At 33.5% G+C, this 19,652-nt stretch overlaps 1 long non-coding RNA gene across 1 annotated transcript in view; it reads right to left on the bottom strand.

Annotated features, from left to right (window-relative positions):
* Positions 1 to 804: 804 nt before the first annotated feature.
* LOC141387691 (uncharacterized) overlaps positions 805 to 19,652 on the bottom strand; it is a 163,098-nt gene continuing 144,250 nt past the window's right edge. Inside the window, exon 4 of the long non-coding RNA XR_012408599.1 lies at positions 805 to 1,378. This is a non-coding gene — a long non-coding RNA (uncharacterized lncRNA). The remainder of the gene's footprint in view (positions 1,379 to 19,652) is intronic.

Below are 19,652 nucleotides of genomic sequence, written 5' to 3'. Positions count from 1 at the left end.
TCCTCCTTTGGCCAATAAAGCGTGGATTTTTTAAAGAATTTTTATAGTCCTCCATTGGCCAATAAAGCGTGGATTTTGTAAAGAATTTTTATAGTCCTCCATTGGCCAATAAAGCGTGGATTTTTTAAAGAATTTTTATAGTCCTCCTATTGGCCAAGCGTGGATTTTTTAAAGAATTTTTATAGTCCTCCTTTGGCCAATAAAGCGTGGATTTTTTAAAGAATTTTTATAGTCCTCCTTTGGCAAATAACTCAAAAAATGGACTTAAGGCCAAAACTCAGTTAGCACTTCGCTTCATTTCTTCGATTTCCGAAGATAATTAAAAAGGAGAGCGACGGCGGAATTTCGATTTTTAATTGAATGTTCGTAACTTTATTTAATTTAAAACTTCTGTTTACATCTATGCCATCTTGCCAAACTTTCCAAGTTCATATTCTGCCAAAACTTCTCAATAAGTAGCTGCATATTATTCTCGGACTCGGTGATAAGACGGAGATCCCATCATTGAAGGAAAAAAACGAATGTACTTCCATACGAAGTTGTGCTGCATTTCTGTTTTCTTCGGGGCCTTCTTTATGCTACCTTTTAATTATTTCTTGCCTGTGATTTCAACGAATTCGGCCCACCACATTGTTTCATAATTAACTCCTAATAAGAACATTGTTCTCTTACTTTATGAGTTGTTTTTTTTTCTTGTATTCATTCGTAATCATCTATTTCCTTGTAAATAATCCCCAGCTAAGCTTGTCTTCCTATTCAGATTTATTATCTCTATATCTTGATGCTACCCTTTAATAAGTAGGCGGCTTCTTAGCATTTCGGCTTAAAGTCGCAAAACCATGTAAGTTCCCATAAATCTTTACACCAAATTTCGACATTAAGCATCCCAAAAAAGGCACACATTCCTCTTTTTGTTGGTGGGGAATTCGTTACATTTTTATTTATTTGTCATATTCCAGATTTTGACTTTTTATTGGCTAGATGATGATAGGTTAGCTGGCTGGATTGCCTGGCCTACTGGATGGCTTTACCTTATTAATTTAAATATGAGTGTTGATAGGGCCCTAAACATATTATCTTGATAATGTTGAATGTTTATTTCGACTGTTTTTGTTGGACACTCCTGTACTTTTTTGTTCCATTCGTTCCATTGACTGCTACCTGAAAATGATTTTGGTTTTTTGTTGGGGTTTGTGACTCTGCCTGTGTTGCTCTTATTGTTTGAGATTTAATTTTTGGGATACGTACGAACGACGATGTGTTGGAGGAGTTTATCAAAAGATGAAATCATTTGGCTTTGCATGATGCTCCATGTTATTGAGCATGTTTGGTTTTGTTATGCATATTTTTATTGGAGGGGATCCATTTCTCCTTCTACCTGCGAAGAAAAAGGGTAATATTGAATACGAACAACACACACACACAAAAATGTTAGTGGAGGTCAGTTGAATTTCATCAGATTGTGAAAAGAAATATTCTTTCCAAACAGAGAGTTAATAATTTTAAATGGACAATTTTAAAACGTGTTGATGTTTTATCTCATGTAAACTAGTTTAAGAAAGGAGTTGGGGACAACATTTTCTAGAAGTTGTATTACATAAGTGGGATGGAGAAGGGAAGGCAAATTCTAACAAAAAACCAAAACAGAAGCCTTCTGAAAAAATCTAAAAAGAAGTTTTAAAAATTCGGTAAAACTTCAAAATTTGAAAAATACTTCAGACGCTTTATTTCCTTAAGAATGGCTTGAAAAATTCTTTTGAAAATCCACGCTTTATTGCCTTAAAAAAGGCTTCAAAATTTATTTTAAAAATCCACGCTTTATTGCCTTAAGAAAGGCTTCAAAATTTATTTTAAAAATCCAAGCTTTATGGCCTTAAGAAAGGCTTCAAAATTTATTTTAAAAATCCACGCTTTATTGCCTCAAGAAAGGCTTGAAAAATTATTTTAAAAATCCACGCTTTATTGCCTCAAAAAAGGCTTGAAAAATTATTTTAAAAATCCACGCTTTATTGCCTCAAAAAAGGCTTGAAAAATTATTTTTAAAATCCACGCTTTATTGCCTCAAGAAAGGCTTGAAAAATTATTTTAAAAATCCACGTTTTATTGCCTCAAAAAAGGCTTGAAAAATTATTTGAAAAATCCACGTTTTATTGCCTCAAGAAAGGCTTGAAAAATTATTTTAAAAATCCACGATTTATTGCCTCAAGAAAGGCTTGAAAAATTATTTTAAAAATCCACGTTTTATTGCCTCAAGAAAGGCTTGAAAAATTATTTTAAAAATCCACGATTTATTGCCTCAAGAAAGGCTTGAAAAATTATTTTAAAAATCCACGTTTTATTGCCTCAAGAAAGGCTTGAAAAATTATTTTAAAAATCCACGATTTATTGGCCAAAGGAGGAGTATAAAAATTCTTTAAAAAATCCACGCTTTATTGGCCAAAGGAGGACTATAAAAATTCTTTAAAAAATCCAAGCTTTATTGGCCAAAGGAGGGCCATAAAAATTCTTTAAAAAATCCACGCTTTATTGGCCAAGGGAGGACTATAAAAATTCTTTAAAAAATCCACGCTTTATTGGCCAAAATTCTTTAAAAAATCTACGCTTTATTGGCCAAAATTCTTTAAAAAATCCACGCTTTATTGGCCAAAGGAGGACTATAAAAATTCTTTAAAAAATCCACGCTTTATTGGCCAAAGGAGGACTATAAAAATTCTTTAAAAAATCCACGCTTTATTGGCCAAAGGAGGACTATAAAAATTCTTTAAAAAATCCACGCTTTATTGGCCAAAGGAGGACTATAAAAATTCTTTAAAAAATCCACGCTTTATTGGCCAAAGGAGGACTATAAAAATTCTTTAAAAAATCCACGCTTTATTGGCCAAAGGAGGACTATAAAAATTCTTTAAAAAATCCACGCTTTATTGGCCAAAGGAGGACTATAAAAATTCTTTAAAAAATCCACGCTTTATTGGCCAAAGGAGGACTATAAAAATTCTTTAAAAAATCCACGCTTTATTGGCCAAAGGAGGACTATAAAAATTCTTTAAAAAATCCACGCTTTATTGGCCAAAGGAGGACTATAAAAATTCTTTAAAAAATCCACGCTTTATTGGCCAAAGGAGGACTATAAAAATTCTTTAAAAAATCCACGCTTTATTGGCCAAAGGAGGACTATAAAAATTCTTTAAAAAATCCACGCTTTATTGGCCAAAGGAGGACTATAAAAATTCTTTAAAAAATCCACGCTTTATTGGCCAAAGGAGGACTATAAAAATTCTTTAAAAAATCCACGCTTTATTGGCCAAAGGAGGACTATAAAAATTCTTTAAAAAATCCACGCTTTATTGGCCAAAGGAGGACTATAAAAATTCTTTAAAAAATCCACGCTTTATTGGCCAAAGGAGGACTATAAAAATTCTTTAAAAAATCCACGCTTTATTGGCCAAAGGAGGACTATAAAAATTCTTTAAAAAATCCACGCTTTATTGGCCAAAGGAGGACTATAAAAATTCTTTAAAAAATCCACGCTTTATTGGCCAAAGGAGGACTATAAAAATTCTTTAAAAAATCCACGCTTTATTGGCCAAAGGAGGACTATAAAAATTCTTTAAAAAATCCACGCTTTATTGGCCAAAGGAGGACTATAAAAATTCTTTAAAAAATCCACGCTTTATTGGCCAAAGGAGGACTATAAAAATTCTTTAAAAAATCCACGCTTTATTGGCCAAAGGAGGACTATAAAAATTCTTTAAAAAATCCACGCTTTATTGGCCAAAGGAGGACTATAAAAATTCTTTAAAAAATCCACGCTTTATTGGCCAAAGGAGGACTATAAAAATTCTTTAAAAAATCCACGCTTTATTGGCCAAAGGAGGACTATAAAAATTCTTTAAAAAATCCACGCTTTATTGGCCAAAGGAGGACTATAAAAATTCTTTAAAAAATCCACGCTTTATTGGCCAAAGGAGGACTATAAAAATTCTTTAAAAAATCCACGCTTTATTGGCCAAAGGAGGACTATAAAAATTCTTTAAAAAAATCCACGCTTTATTGGCCAAAGGAGGACTATAAAAATTCTTTAAAAAATCCACGCTTTATTGGCCAAAGGAGGACTATAAAAATTCTTTAAAAATCCACGCTTTATTGGACAAAGGAGGACTATAAAAATTCTTTAAAAAATCCACGCTTTATTGGCCAAAGGAGGACTATAAAAATTCTTTAAAAAATCCAACGCTTTATTGGCCAAAGGAGGACTATAAAAATTCTTTAAAAAATCCACGCTTTATTGGCCAAAGGAGGACTATAAAAATTTTTAAAAAATCCACGCTTTATTGGCCAAAGGAGGACTATAAAAAATTCTTTAAAAAATCCACGCTTTATTGGCCAAAGGAGGACTATAAAAATTCTTTAAAAAATCCACGCTTTATTGGCCAAAGGAGGACTATAAAAATTCTTTAAAAAATCCACGCTTTATTGGACAAAGGAGGACTATAAAAATTCTTTAAAAAATCCACGCTTTATTGGCCAAAGGAGGACTATAAAAATTCTTTAAAAAATCCACGCTTTATTGGCCAAAGGAGGACTATAAAAATTCTTTAAAAAATCCACGCTTTATTGGCCAAAGGAGGACTATAAAAATTTTTTAAAAAATCCACGCTTTATTGGCCAAAGGAGGACTATAAAAATTCTTTAAAAAATCCACGCTTTATTGGCCAAAGGAGGACTATAAAAATTCTTTAAAAAATCCACGCTTTATTGGCCAAAGGAGGACTATAAAAATTCTTTAAAAAATCCACGCTTTATTGGCCAAAGGAGGACTATAAAAATTCTTTAAAAAATCCACGCTTTATTGGCCAAAGGAGGACTATAAAAATTCTTTAAAAAATCCACGCTTTATTGGCCAAAGGAGGACTATAAAAATTCTTTAAAAAATCCACGCTTTATTGGCCAAAGGAGGACTATAAAAATTCTTTAAAAAATCCACGCTTTATTGGCCAAAGGAGGACTATAAAAATTCTTTAAAAAATCCACGCTTTATTGGCCAAAGGAGGACTATAAAAATTCTTTAAAAAATCCACGCTTTATTGGCCAAAGGAGGACTATAAAAATTCTTTAAAAAATCCACGCTTTATTGGCCAAAGGAGGACTATAAAAATTCTTTAAAAAATCCACGCTTTATTGGCCAAAGGAGGACTATAAAAATTCTTTAAAAAATCCACGCTTTATTGGCCAAAGGAGGACTATAAAAATTCTTTAAAAAATCCACGCTTTATTGGCCAAAGGAGGTTTATAAAAATTCTTTAAAAAATCCACGCTTTATTGGCCAAAGGAGGTTTATAAAAATTCTTTAAAAAATCCACGCTTTATCGGCCAAAGGAGGTTTATAAAAATTCTTTAAAAAATCCACGCTTTATCGGCCAAAGGAGGTTTATAAAAATTCTTTAAAAAATCCACGCTTTATCGGCCAAAGGAGGTTTATAAAAATTCTTTAAAAAATCCACGCTTTATTGGCCAAAGGAGGTTTATAAAAATTCTTTAAAAAATCCACGCTTTATTGGCCAAAGGAGGTTTATAAAAATTCTTTAAAAAATCCACGCTTTATTGGCCAAAGGAGGTTTATAAAAATTCTTTAAAAAATCCACGCTTTATTGGCCAAAGGAGGTTTATAAAAATTCTTTAAAAAATCCACGCTTTATTGGCCAAAGGAGGTTTATAAAAATTCTTTAAAAAATCCACGCTTTATTGGCCAAAGGAGGTTTATAAAAATTCTTTAAAAAATCCACGCTTTATTGGCCAAAGGAGGTTTATAAAAATTCTTTAAAAAATCCACGCTTTATTGGCCAAAGGAGGTTTATAAAAATTCTTTAAAAAATCCACGCTTTTTTGGCCAAAGGAGGTTTATAAAAATTCTTTAAAAAATCCACGCTTTATTGGCCAAAGGAGGTTTATAAAAATTCTTTAAAAAATCCACGCTTTATTGGCCAAAGGAGGTTTATAAAAATTCTTTAAAAAATCCACGCTTTATTGGCCAAAGGAGGTTTATAAAAATTCTTTAAAAAATCCACGCTTTATTGGCCAAAGGAGGTTTATAAAAATTCTTTAAAAAATCCACGCTTTATTGGCCAAAGGAGGTTTATAAAAATTCTTTAAAAAATCCACGCTTTATTGGCCAAAGGAGGTTTATAAAAATTCTTTAAAAAATCCACGCTTTATTGGCCAAAGGAGGTTTATAAAAATTCTTTAAAAAATCCACGCTTTATTGGCCAAAGGAGGTTTATAAAAATTCTTTAAAAAATCCACGCTTTATTGGCCAAAGGAGGTTTATAAAAATTCTTTAAAAAATCCACGCTTTATTGGCCAAAGGAGGTTTATAAAAATTCTTTAAAAAATCCACGCTTTATTGGCCAAAGGAGGTTTATAAAAATTCTTTAAAAAATCCACGCTTTATTGGCCAAAGGAGGTTTATAAAAATTCTTTAAAAAATCCACGCTTTATTGGCCAAAGGAGGTTTATAAAAATTCTTTAAAAAATCCACGCTTTATTGGCCAAAGGAGGTTTATAAAAATTCTTTAAAAAATCCACGCTTTATTGGCCAAAGGAGGTTTATAAAAATTCTTTAAAAAATCCACGCTTTATTGGCCAAAGGAGGTTTATAAAAATTCTTTAAAAAATCCACGCTTTATTGGCCAAAGGAGGTTTATAAAAATTCTTTAAAAAATCCACGCTTTATTGGCCAACGGAGGTTTATAAAAATTCTTTAAAAAATCCACGCTTTATTGGCCAACGGAGGTTTATAAAAATTCTTTAAAAAATCCACGCTTTATTGGCCAAAGGAGGTTTATAAAAATTCTTTAAAAAATCCACGCTTTATTGGCCAAAGGAGGTTTATAAAAATTCTTTAAAAAATCCACGCTTTATTGGCCAAAGGAGGTTTATAAAAATTCTTTAAAAAATCCACGCTTTATTGGCCAAAGGAGGTTTATAAAAATTCTTTAAAAAATCCACGCTTTATTGGCCAAAGGAGGTTTATAAAAATTCTTTAAAAAATCCACGCTTTATTGGCCAAAGGAGGTTTATAAAAATTCTTTAAAAAATCCACGCTTTATTGGCCAAAGGAGGTTTATAAAAATTCTTTAAAAAATCCACGCTTTATTGGCCAAAGGAGGTTATAAAAATTCTTTAAAAAATCCACGCTTTATTGGCCAAAGGAGGTTTATAAAAATTCTTTAAAAAATCCACGCTTTATTGGCCAAAGGAGGTTTATAAAAATTCTTTAAAAAATCCACGCTTTATTGGCCAAAGGAGGTTTATAAAAATTCTTTAAAAAATCCACGCTTTATTGGCCAAAGGAGGTTTATAAAAATTCTTTAAAAAATCCACGCTTTATTGGCCAAAGGAGGTTTATAAAAATTCTTTAAAAAATCCACGCTTTATTGGCCAAAGGAGGTTTATAAAAATTCTTTAAAAAATCCACGCTTTATTGGCCAAAGGAGGTTTATAAAAATTCTTTAAAAAATCCACGCTTTATTGGCCAAAGGAGGTTTATAAAAATTCTTTAAAAAATCCACGCTTTATTGGCCAAAGGAGGTTTATAAAAATTCTTTAAAAAATCCACGCTTTATTGGCCAAAGGAGGTTTATAAAAATTCTTTAAAAAATCCACGCTTTATTGGCCAAAGGAGGTTTATAAAAATTCTTTAAAAAATCCACGCTTTATTGGCCAAAGGAGGTTTATAAAAATTCTTTAAAAAATCCACGCTTTATTGGCCAAAGGAGGTTTATAAAAATTCTTTAAAAAATCCACGCTTTATTGGCCAAAGGAGGTTTATAAAAATTCTTTAAAAAATCCACGCTTTATTGGCCAAAGGAGGTTTATAAAAATTCTTTAAAAAATCCACGCTTTATTGGCCAAAGGAGGTTTATAAAAATTCTTTAAAAAATCCACGCTTTATTGGCCAAAGGAGGTTTATAAAAATTCTTTAAAAAATCCACGCTTTATTGGCCAAAGGAGGTTTATAAAAATTCTTTAAAAAATCCACGCTTTATTGGCCAAAGGAGGTTTATAAAAATTCTTTAAAAAATCCACGCTTTATTGGCCAAAGGAGGTTTATAAAAATTCTTTAAAAAATCCACGCTTTATTGGCCAAAGGAGGTTTATAAAAATTCTTTAAAAAATCCACGCTTTATTGGCCAAAGGAGGTTATAAAAATTCTTTAAAAAATCCACGCTTTATTGGCCAAAGGAGGTTTATAAAAATTCTTTAAAAAATCCACGCTTTATTGACCAAAGGAGGCTAGAAAAATTCTTTAAAAAATCCACGCTTTATTGACCAAAGGAGGCCTAGAAAAATTCTTTAAAAAATCCACGCTTTATTGACCAAGGAGGCCTAGAAAAATTCTTTAAAAAATCCACGCTTTATTGACCAAAGGAGGCCTAGAAAAATTCTTTAAAAAATCCACGCTTTATTGACCAAAGGAGGCCTAGAAAAATTCTTTAAAAAATCCACGCTTTATTGACCAAAGGAGGCCTAGAAAAATTCTTTAAAAAATCCACGCTTTATTGACCAAAGGAGGCCTAGAAAAATTCTTTAAAAAATCCACGCTTTATTGACCAAAGGAGGCCTAGAAAAATTCTTTAAAAAATCCACGCTTTATTGACCAAAGGAGGCCTAGAAAAATTCTTTAAAAAATCCACGCTTTATTGACCAAAGGAGGCCTAGAAAAATTCTTTAAAAAATCCACGCTTTATTGACCAAAGGAGGCCTAGAAAAATTCTTTAAAAAATCCACGCTTTATTGACCAAAGGAGGCCTAGAAAAATTCTTTAAAAAATCCACGCTTTATTGACCAAAGGAGGCCTAGAAAAATTCTTTAAAAAATCCACGCTTTATTGACCAAAGGAGGCCTAGAAAAATTCTTTAAAAAATCCACGCTTTATTGACCAAAGGAGGCCTAGAAAAATTCTTTAAAAAATCCACGCTTTATTGACCAAAGGAGGCCTAGAAAAATTCTTTAAAAAATCCACGCTTTATTGACCAAAGGAGGCCTAGAAAAATTCTTTAAAAAATCCACGCTTTATTGACCAAAGGAGGCCTAGAAAAATTCTTTAAAAAATCCACGCTTTATTGACCAAAGGAGGCCTAGAAAAATTCTTTAAAAAATCCACGCTTTATTGACCAAAGGAGGCCTAGAAAAATTCTTTAAAAAATCCACGCTTTATTGACCAAAGGAGGCCTAGAAAAATTCTTTAAAAAATCCACGCTTTATTGACCAAAGGAGGCCTAGAAAAATTCTTTAAAAAATCCACGCTTTATTGACCAAAGGAGGCCTAGAAAAATTCTTTAAAAAATCCACGCTTTATTGACCAAAGGAGGCCTAGAAAAATTCTTTAAAAAATCCACGCTTTATTGACCAAAGGAGGCCTAGAAAAATTCTTTAAAAAATCCACGCTTTATTGACCAAAGGAGGCCTAGAAAATTCTTTAAAAAATCCACGCTTTATTGACCAAAGGAGGCCTAGAAAAATTCTTTAAAAAATCCACGCTTTATTGACCAAAGGAGGCCTAGAAAAATTCTTTAAAAAATCCACGCTTTATTGACCAAAGGAGCCTAGAAAAATTTCTTTAAAAAATCCACGCTTTATTGACCAAAGGAGGCCTAGAAAAATTCTTTAAAAAATCCACGCTTTATTGACCAAAGGAGGCCTAGAAAAATTCTTTAAAAAATCCACGCTTTATTGACCAAAGGAGGCCTAGAAATATTCTTTAAAAAATTCACGCTTTATTGACCAAAGGAGGCCTAGAAAAATTCTTTAAAAAATCCACGCTTTATTGACCAAAGGAGGCCTAGAAAAATTCTTTAAAAAATCCACGCTTTATTGACCAAAGGAGGCCTAGAAAAATTCTTTAAAAAAATCCACGCTTTATTGACCAAAGGAGGCCTAGAAAAATTCTTTAAAAAATCCACGCTTTATTGACCAACGGAGGCCTAGAAAAATTCTTTAAAAAATCCACGTTTTATTGGCCAAAGGGGGACTATAAAAATTCTTTAAAAAATCCACGCTTTATTGGCCAAAGGAGGACTATAAAAATTTTTTAAAAAATCCACGTTTTATTGGCCAAAGGGGGACTATAAAAATTTTTTAAAAAATCCACGCTTTATTGGCCAAAGGAGGACTATAAAAATTCTTTAGAAATCCACGCTTTATTGGCCAAAGGAGGACTATAAAAATTCTTTAAAAAATCCACGCTTTATTGACCAAAGGAGGCCTAGAAAAATTCTTTAAAAAATCTACGCTTTATTGACCAAAGGAGGCCTAGAAAAATTCTTTAAAAAATCTACGCTTTATTGACCAAAGGAGGCCTAGAAAAATTCTTTAAAAAATCCACGCTTTATTGACCAAAGGAGGCCTAGAAAAATTCTTTAAAAGATCCACGCTTTATTGACCAAAGAAGAGCTTAAAAATATTTAAAAATTCCAAGCTTTATTGGCCAAAGGACTTGAAAAATTCTTTAAAAAGTCCACGCTTTATTGGCCGAAGGAGGCTTTGATTTTTTTTTAATCCGCGTTTTATTGGATAGAGGAGTTCTTTACAATTTTTTAAAAAAATCCACGCTTTATTGAACAAAGAGTGACTTAAAAAATTATTTAAAAAAATCCAAGCTTTATTGGCCAAAGGACTTGAAAAATTCTTTAAAAAGTCCACGCTTTATTGGCCAAAGGAGGCCTTGATTTTATTTACAATTTTTTTTTGACAATTTTTTAAAAAAATCCGCGCTTTATTGACCAAAGGTGGGCTTGAAATATTTTTTAAAAAATTCAGGCTTAATTGGCCAAAGGATGCCTTGATTTTTTTAAATCCACGATTTATTGGCCAAAGGATTTCTTGACAATTTTTTTAAAAAATCCACGCTTTATTGACCAAAGGAGGCCTTGGAAAATTCTTTAAAAAATCCACGCTTTATTGACCAAAGGAGGCCTTGGAAAATTCTTTAAAAAATCCACGCTTTATTGACCAAAGGAGGCCTTGAAAAATTCTTTAAAAAATCCACGCTTTCTTGCCTTAAGAAAGTCTTAAAAAATTCATTTAAAAGGAAGGCTTTCAAAATGCTTCAAAAAGTCCACGCTTTACTGACTAAAGGAGAGTTTGAATTTTTTTTTCAAAAATCCACGCTTTATTGGCTGAAGGAGGGCTTGCAACAAAATGCTCAATTAAATGTCCCTTAACAGAAAAAATACAAAATTCCTTAAATTGAAAACTGCCCAACTATCTTCGCATTTAATCTTAACAAATTATTCAAATGTCATTCATTTTCATTAAACAAATCGTCGAAAATTGAATGATAAATGATTTATTTTTACTAAATTCTAAAATTAGCAATCAAAATAAGTCCTATCTCATTGATCTACAATGCACAACGAAGATATAGAGGCCAGGACACTTTTGGTAAGCAAAGAAAATTTTGAAAAATGACTTTCTTACCCACAAAACCAGCAGGACCTTTAAACTCTCATTTGGTTGATCGCACCTCGCCAACAATTCTTGGGCAATCCTATTTTGTGATGACTAATGATCTGTTTAACATTTGGAAGATAAGACAAAAACAAGAGAAGAAGCAGCAGAGTAAGCCAGCCAGCGTAGTATTTGTTTTTTTCGTTACATTTTTGTCTCAAGGATCATTAGCCTTGCCATGAAATCCTTAAACAAAACCTTTTTTGTATTTTGGGATGTAACCTCAAAAGGATGCAATGATAAAGCGTTTTTTCTATTTCTTGGTGTTTTTCAATGGGTCATTGGTCAGCAAATTTGTTGTTCATTTTTTTCCTTCAAATCATCATTTAGAATTATATTGTTGTTCAATATTGTTCCACATACGATTGGGTTTTGTTTTGGTTAAAAGTCCTTGTATTGAATTGAAGTGGTGATGCTCTCGTTTTTTGTTTTGTTCTGAATTTTATTTAAACAAATTTCTGTTTAGTCACTTAGTGAAGAGGGGTTGCTTTATTTGCTCAAGGAGTTTTTTTTATTATTTTCAAGATGGGTATTTGGTTTTAATTAAAAATTGTTTATTGTTTGGAATTTATTATTGATTGTTGTTTTTTTGAGAAACTAAGGATCACCTATATGTTGAAAGAGGAAGAGTTTCTTCTTTGGAAAAAACTAGTAGTCAAAAAGGATTGATTTGAAGTCAATCTAAAGGGAGGAAAAAATTTAAGGACACAAAAATTGTTTACTCTTTTATAAAGAATTTTAAGACCTCCTGGATTATTAAAAGAATTTTTCAAGCCAAGAAAAGTGTTTTTTTTCAAGACTTTTTCAAGCCATACTCTAGGCCAAGAAACGTGGATTATTTAAAGATCTTTCCAAGCCCTTCTTTGGGCAAGAAACGTGGATTTTTAAAGAATTTTTGAAGCCCTCCTTTGACCACCAAAGCGTGGATTTTTAAAGAATTTTTGAAGCCCTCCTTTGACCACCAAAGCGTGGATTTTTTAAAGAATTTTTGAAGCCCTCCTTTTACCACCAAAGCGTGGATTTTTTAAAGAATTTTTGAAGCCCTCCTTTGACCACCAAAGCGTGGATTTTTTAAAGAATTTTTTGAAGCCCTCCTTTGACCACCAAAGCGTGGATTTTTTAAAGAATTTTTGAAGCCCTCCTTTGACCACCAAAGCGTGGATTTTTTAAAGAATTTTTGAAGCCCTCCTTTGACCACCAAAGCGTGGATTTTTTAAAGAATTTTTGAAGCCCTCCTTTGACCACCAAAGCGTGGATTTTTTTAAAGAATTTTTGAAGCCCTCCTTTGACCACCAAAGCGTGGATTTTTTAAAGAATTTTGAAGCCCTCCTCTGACCACCAAAGCGTGGATTTTTTTAAAGAATTTTTGAAGCCCTCCTCTGACCACCAAAGCGTGGATTTTTTAAAGAATTTTTGAAGCCCTCCATTGACCACCAAAGCGTGGATTTTTTAAAGAATTTTTGAAGCCCTCCTTTGACCACCAAAGCGTGGATTTTTTAAAGAATTTTTGAAGCCCTCCTTTGACCACCAAAGCGTGGATTTTTTAAAGAATTTTTGAAGCCCTCCTTTGACCACCAAAGCGTGGATTTTTTAAAGAATTTTTGAAGCCCTCCTTTGACCACCAAAGCGTGGATTTTTTAAAGAATTTTTGAAGCCCTCCTTTGACCACCAAAGCGTGGATTTTTTAAAGAATTTTTGAAGCCCTCCTTTGACCACCAAAGCGTGGATTTTTTAAAGAATTTTTGAAGCCCTCCTTTGACCACCAAAGCGTGGATTTTTAAAGAATTTTTGAAGCCCTCCTTTGACCACCAAAGCGTGGATTTTTAAAGAATTTTTGAAGCCCTCCTTTGACCACCAAAGCGTGGATTTTTTAAAGAATTTTTGAAGCCCTCCTTTGACCACCAAAGCGTGGATTTTTAAAGAATTTTTGAAGCCCTCCTTTGACCACCAAAGCGTGGATTTTTTAAAGAATTTTTTGAAGCCCTCCTTTGACCACCAAAGCGTGGATTTTTTAAAGAATTTTTGAAGCCCTCCTTTGACCACCAAAGCGTGGATTTTTTTAAAGAATTTTTGAAGCCCTCCTTTGACCACCAAAGCGTGGATTTTTTAAAGAATTTTTGAAGCCCTCCTTTGACCACCAAAGCGTGGATTTTTTAAAGAATTTTTGAAGCCCTCCTTTGACCACCAAAGCGTGGATTTTTTAAAGAATTTTTGAAGCCCTCCTTTGACCACCAAAGCGTGGATTTTTAAAGAATTTTTGAAGCCCTCCTTTGACCACCAAAGCGTGGATTTTTTAAAGAATTTTTGAAGCCCTCCTTTGACCACCAAAGCGTGGATTTTTTAAAGAATTTTTGAAGCCCTCCTTTGACCACCAAAGCGTGGATTTTTTAAAGAATTTTTGAAGCCCTCCTTTGACCACCAAAGCGTGGATTTTTAAAGAATTTTTGAAGCCCTCCTTTGACCACCAAAGCGTGGATTTTTTAAAGAATTTTTGAAGCCCTCCTTTGACCACCAAAGCGTGGATTTTTTAAAGAATTTTTGAAGCCCTCCTTTGACCACCAAAGCGTGGATTTTTTAAAGAATTTTTGAAGCCTCCTTTGACCACCAAAGCGTGGATTTTTTAAAGAATTTTTGAAGCCCTCCTTTGACCACCAAAGCGTGGATTTTTTAAAGAATTTTTGAAGCCCTCCTTTGACCACCAAAGCGTGGATTTTTTAAAGAATTTTTGAAGCCCTCCTTTGACCACCAAAGCGTGGATTTTTTAAAGAATTTTTGAAGCCCTCCTTTGACCACCAAAGCGTGGATTTTTTAAAGAATTTTTGAAGCCCTCCTTTGACCACCAAAGCGTGGATTTTTTAAAGAATTTTTGAAGCCCTCCTTTGACCACCAAAGCGTGGATTTTTTAAAGATTTTTGAAGCCCTCCTTTGACCACCAAAGCGTGGATTTTTTAAAGAATTTTTGAAGCCCTCCTTTGACCACCAAAGCGTGGATTTTTTTAAAGAATTTTTGAAGCCCTCCTTTGACCACCAAAGCGTGGATTTTTTAAAGAATTTTTGAAGCCCTCCTTTGACCACCAAAGCGTGGATTTTTTAAAGAATTTTTGAAGCCCTCCTTTGACCACCAAAGCGTGGATTTTTTAAAGAATTTTTGAAGCCCTCCTTTGACCACCAAAGCGTGGATTTTTTAAAGAATTTTTGAAGCCCTCCTTTGACCACCAAAGCGTGGATTTTTTAAAGAATTTTTGAAGCCCTCCTTTGACCACCAAAGCGTGGATTTTTTAAAGAATTTTTGAAGCCCTCCTTTGACCACCAAAGCGTGGATTTTTTAAAGAATTTTTGAAGCCCTCCTTTGACCACCAAAGCGTGGATTTTTTAAAGAATTTTTGAAGCCCTCCTTTGACCACCAAAGCGTGGATTTTTTAAAGAATTTTTGAAGCCCTCCTTTGACCACCAAAGCGTGGATTTTTTAAAGAATTTTTGAAGCCTCCTTTGACCACCAAAGCGTGGATTTTTTAAAGAATTTTTGAAGCCCCTCCTTTGACCACCAAAGCGTGGATTTTTTAAAGAATTTTTGAAGCCCTCCTTTGACCACCAAAGCGTGGATTTTTTAAAGAATTTTTGAAGCCCTCCTTTGACCACCAAAGCGTGGATTTTTTAAAGAATTTTTGAAGCCCTCCTTTGACCACCAAAGCGTGGATTTTTTAAAGAATTTTTGAAGCCCTCCTTTGACCACCAAAGCGTGGATTTTTTAAAGAATTTTTGAAGCCCTCCTTTGACCACCAAAGCGTGGATTTTTTAAAGAATTTTTGAAGCCCTCCTTTGACCACCAAAGCGTGGATTTTTTAAAGAATTTTTGAAGCCCTCCTTTGACCACCAAAGCGTGGATTTTTTAAAGAATTTTTGAAGCCCTCCTTTGACCACCAAAGCGTGGGATTTTTTAAAGAATTTTTGAAGCCCTCCTTTGACCACCAAAGCGTGGATTTTTTAAAGAATTTTTGAAGCCCTCCTTTGACCACCAAAGCGTGGATTTTTTAAAGAATTTTTGAAGCCCTCCTTTGACCACCAAAGCGTGGATTTTTTAAAGAATTTTTGAAGCCCTCCTTTGACCACCAAAGCGTGGATTTTTTAAAGAATTTTTGAAGCCCTCCTTTGACCACCAAAGCGTGGATTTTTTAAAGAATTTTTGAAGCCCTCCTTTGACCACCAAAGCGTGGATTTTTTAAAGAATTTTTGAAGCCCTCCTTTGACCACCAAAGCGTGGATTTTTTAAAGAATTTTTGAAGCCCTCCTTTGACCACCAAAGCGTGGATTTTTTAAAGAATTTTTGAAGCCCTCCTTTGACCACCAAAGCGTGGATTTTTTAAAGAATTTTTGAAGCCCTCCTTTGACCACCAAAGCGTGGATTTTTTAAAGAATTTTTGAAGCCCTCCTTTGACCACCAAAGCGTGGATTTTTTAAAGAATTTTTGAAGCCCTCCTTTGACCACCAAAGCGTGGATTTTTTAAAGAATTTTTGAAGCCCTCCTTTGACCACCAAAGCGTGGATTTTTTAAAGAATTTTTGAAGCCCTCCTTTGACCACCAAAGCGTGGATTTTTTAAAGAATTTTTGAAGCCCTCCTTTGACCACCAAAGCGTGGATTTTTTAAAGAATTTTTGAAGCCCTCCTTTGACCACCAAAGCGTGGATTTTTTAAAGAATTTTTGAAGCCCTCCTTTGACCACCAAAGCGTGGATTTTTTAAAGAATTTTTGAAGCCCTCCTTTGACCACCAAAGCGTGGATTTTTTAAAGAATTTTTGAAGCCCTCCTTTGACCACCAAAGCGTGGATTTTTTAAAGAATTTTTGAAGCCCTCCTTTGACCACCAAAGCGTGGATTTTTTAAAGAATTTTTGAAGCCCTCCTTTGACCACCAAAGCGTGGATTTTTTAAAGAATTTTTGAAGCCCTCCTTTGACCACCAAAGCGTGGATTTTTTAAAGAATTTTTGAAGCCCTCCTTTGACCACCAAAGCGTGGATTTTTTAAAGAATTTTTGAAGCCCTCCTTTGACCACCAAAGCGTGGATTTTTTAAAGAATTTTTGAAGCCCTCCTTTGACCACCAAAGCGTGGATTTTTTAAAGAATTTTTGAAGCCCTCCTTTGACCACCAAAGCGTGGATTTTTTAAAGAATTTTTGAAGCCCTCCTTTGACCACCAAAGCGTGGATTTTTTAAAGAATTTTTGAAGCCCTCCTTTGACCACCAAAGCGTGGATTTTTTAAAGAATTTTTGAAGCCCTCCTTTGACCACCAAAGCGTGGATTTTTTAAAGAATTTTTGAAGCCCTCCTTTGACCACCAAAGCGTGGATTTTTTAAAGAATTTTTGAAGCCCTCCTTTGACCACCAAAGCGTGGATTTTTTAAAGAATTTTTGAAGCCCTCCTTTGACCACCAAAGCGTGGATTTTTTAAAGAATTTTTGAAGCCCTCCTTTGACCACCAAAGCGTGGATTTTTTAAAGAATTTTTGAAGCCCTCCTTTGACCACCAAAGCGTGGATTTTTTAAAGAATTTTTGAAGCCCTCCTTTGACCACCAAAGCGTGGATTTTTTAAAGAATTTTTGAAGCCCTCCTTTGACCACCAAAGCGTGGATTTTTTAAAGAATTTTTGAAGCCCTCCTTTGACCACCAAAGCGTGGATTTTTTAAAGAATTTTTGAAGCCCTCCTTTGACCACCAAAGCGTGGATTTTTTAAAGAATTTTTGAAGCCCTCCTTTGACCACCAAAGCGTGGATTTTTTAAAGAATTTTTGAAGCCCTCCTTTGACCACCAAAGCGTGGATTTTTTAAAGAATTTTTGAAGCCCTCCTTTGACCACCAAAGCGTGGATTTTTTAAAGAATTTTTGAAGCCCTCCTTTGACCACCAAAGCGTGGATTTTTTAAAGAATTTTTGAAGCCATCCTTTGGCCAATAAACCGTGGATTTTTTAAAGAATTTTTCAATCCCTCCTTTAGTCAATAAAGCGTGGATTTTTTAAAGAATTTTCCTAGGCCTTCTTTAGCCAATAAAGCGTGGATTTTTTAAAGAATTTTCCTAGGCCTTCTTTAGCCAATAAAGCGTGGATTTTTTAAAGAATTTTCCTAGGCCTTCTTTAGCCAATAAAGCGTGGATTTTTTAAAGAATTTTCCTAGGCCTAGTATAGCCAATAAAGCGTGGCTTTTTAAAGAATTTTCTTATGCCTTCTTTAGCTAATAAGCGTAGATTTTTTAAAGAATTTTCCTAGGCCTTCTTTAGCCAATAAAGCGTGGATTTTTTAAAAAAAATTCCTAGGCCTAGTTTAGCCAATAAAGCGTGGATTTTTTAAAGAATTTTCCTAGGCCTAGTTTAGCCAATAAAGCGTGGATTTTTTAAAGAATTTTCCTAGGCCTAGTTTAGCCAATAAAGCGTGGATTTTTTAAAGAATTTTCCTAGGCCTAGTATAGCCAATAAAGCGTGGATTTTTAAAGAATTTTCTTATGCCTTCTTTAGTTAATAAAGCGTAGATTTTTTAAAGAATTTTCCTAGGCCTTTTTTAGCCAATAAAGCGTGGATTTTTTAAAGAAATTTCCTAGGCCTTCTTTAGCCAATAAAGCGTGGATTTTTAAAGAAATTTCCTAGGCCTTCTTTAGCCAATAAAGCGTGGATTTTTTAAAGAATTTTCCTAGGCCTTCTTTAGCCAATAAAGCGGGGATTTTTTAAAGAATTTTCCTAGGCCTTCTTTAGCTAATAAAGCGTGGATTTTTTGAAGATTTTTCCTATGCCTTCTTTAGCCAATAAAGCGTGGATTTTTTTAAGATTTTTTCTAGGCCTTCTTTAGCCAATAAAGCGTGGTTTTTTAAAAGATTTTTGTAGGCCTTCTTTAGCCAATAAAGCGTGGATTTTTTAAAGAATTTTCCTAGGCCTTCTTTAGCCAATAAAGCGTAGATTTTTTAAAGAATTTTCCTAGGCCTTCTTTAGCCAATAAAGCGTTGATTTTTAAAAGATTTTCGTAGGCCTTCTTTAGCTAATAAAGCGTGGATTTTTAAAAGATTTTTGTAGGCCTTCTTTAGCCAATAAAGCGTGGATTTTTTAAAGAATTTTCTTAGGCCTTCTTTAGCCAATAAAGCGTGGATTTTTAAATAATTTTCTTATGCCTTCTTTAGCTAATAAAGCGTGGATTTTTTTAAAGAATTTTCCCTAGGCCTTCTTTAGCCAATAAAGCGTGGATTTTTTTAAAGAATTTTCCTAGGCCTTCTTTAGCCAATAAAGCGTGGATTTTTTAAAGAATTTTTCTAGGCCTTCTTTAGCCAATAAAGCGTGGATTTTTTAAAGAATTTTCCTAGGCCTTCTTTAGCCAATAAAGCGTGGATTTTTTGAAGAATTTTTCTAGGCCGTCTTTAGCCAATAAAGCGTGGATTTTTTAAAGAATTTTTCTAGGCCGTCTTTAGCCAATAAAGCGTGGATTTTTTGAAGATTTTTCCTATGCCTTCTTTAGCCAATAAAGCGTGGATTTTTTTAAGATTTTTCCTATGCCTTCTTTAGCCAATAAATCGTGGATTTTTTAAAGATTTTTTTCTAGGCCTTCTTTAGCCAATAAAGCGTGGATTTTTTAAAGAATTTTCCTAGGCCTTCTTTAGCCAATAAAGCGTAGATTTTTTAAAGAATTTTCCTAGAGAATTTCCTAGCCAATAAAGCGTGGATTTTTAAAGAATTTTCTTATGCCTTCTTTAGCTAATAAAGCGTGGATTTTTTTAAAGAATTTTCCTAGGCCTTCTTTAGCCAATAAAGCGTGGATTTTTTTAAAGAATTTTCCTAGGCCTTCTTTAGCCAATAAAGCGTGGATTTTTTAAAGAATTTTTCTAGGCCTTCTTTAGCCAATAAAGCGTGGATTTTTTAAAGAATTTTCCTAGGCCTTCTTTAGCCAATAAAGCGTGGATTTTTTAAAGAATTTTTCTAGGCCGTCTTTAGCCAATAAAGCGTGGATTTTTTAAAGAATTTTCCTAGGCCTTCTTTAGCCAATAAAGCGTGGATGTTTTAAAGATTTTTCCTAGGCCTTCTTTAGCCAATAAAGCGTGGATTTTTTAAAGATTTTTCCTAGGCCTTCTTTAGCCAATAATGCGTGGATTTTTTAAAGAATTTTCCTAGGCCTTCTTT

Source organism: Musca autumnalis, unplaced genomic scaffold, assembly GCF_047663935.1.
Source record: "Musca autumnalis isolate F117 unplaced genomic scaffold, ASM4766393v1 scaffold_5, whole genome shotgun sequence".
In the NCBI taxonomy this organism is placed as follows: Eukaryota; Metazoa; Arthropoda; class Insecta; order Diptera; family Muscidae; genus Musca; species Musca autumnalis.
The sequence above is the reverse complement of the archived record's forward strand: the minus strand, read 5'-3'. Positions and strand labels throughout refer to the sequence as shown.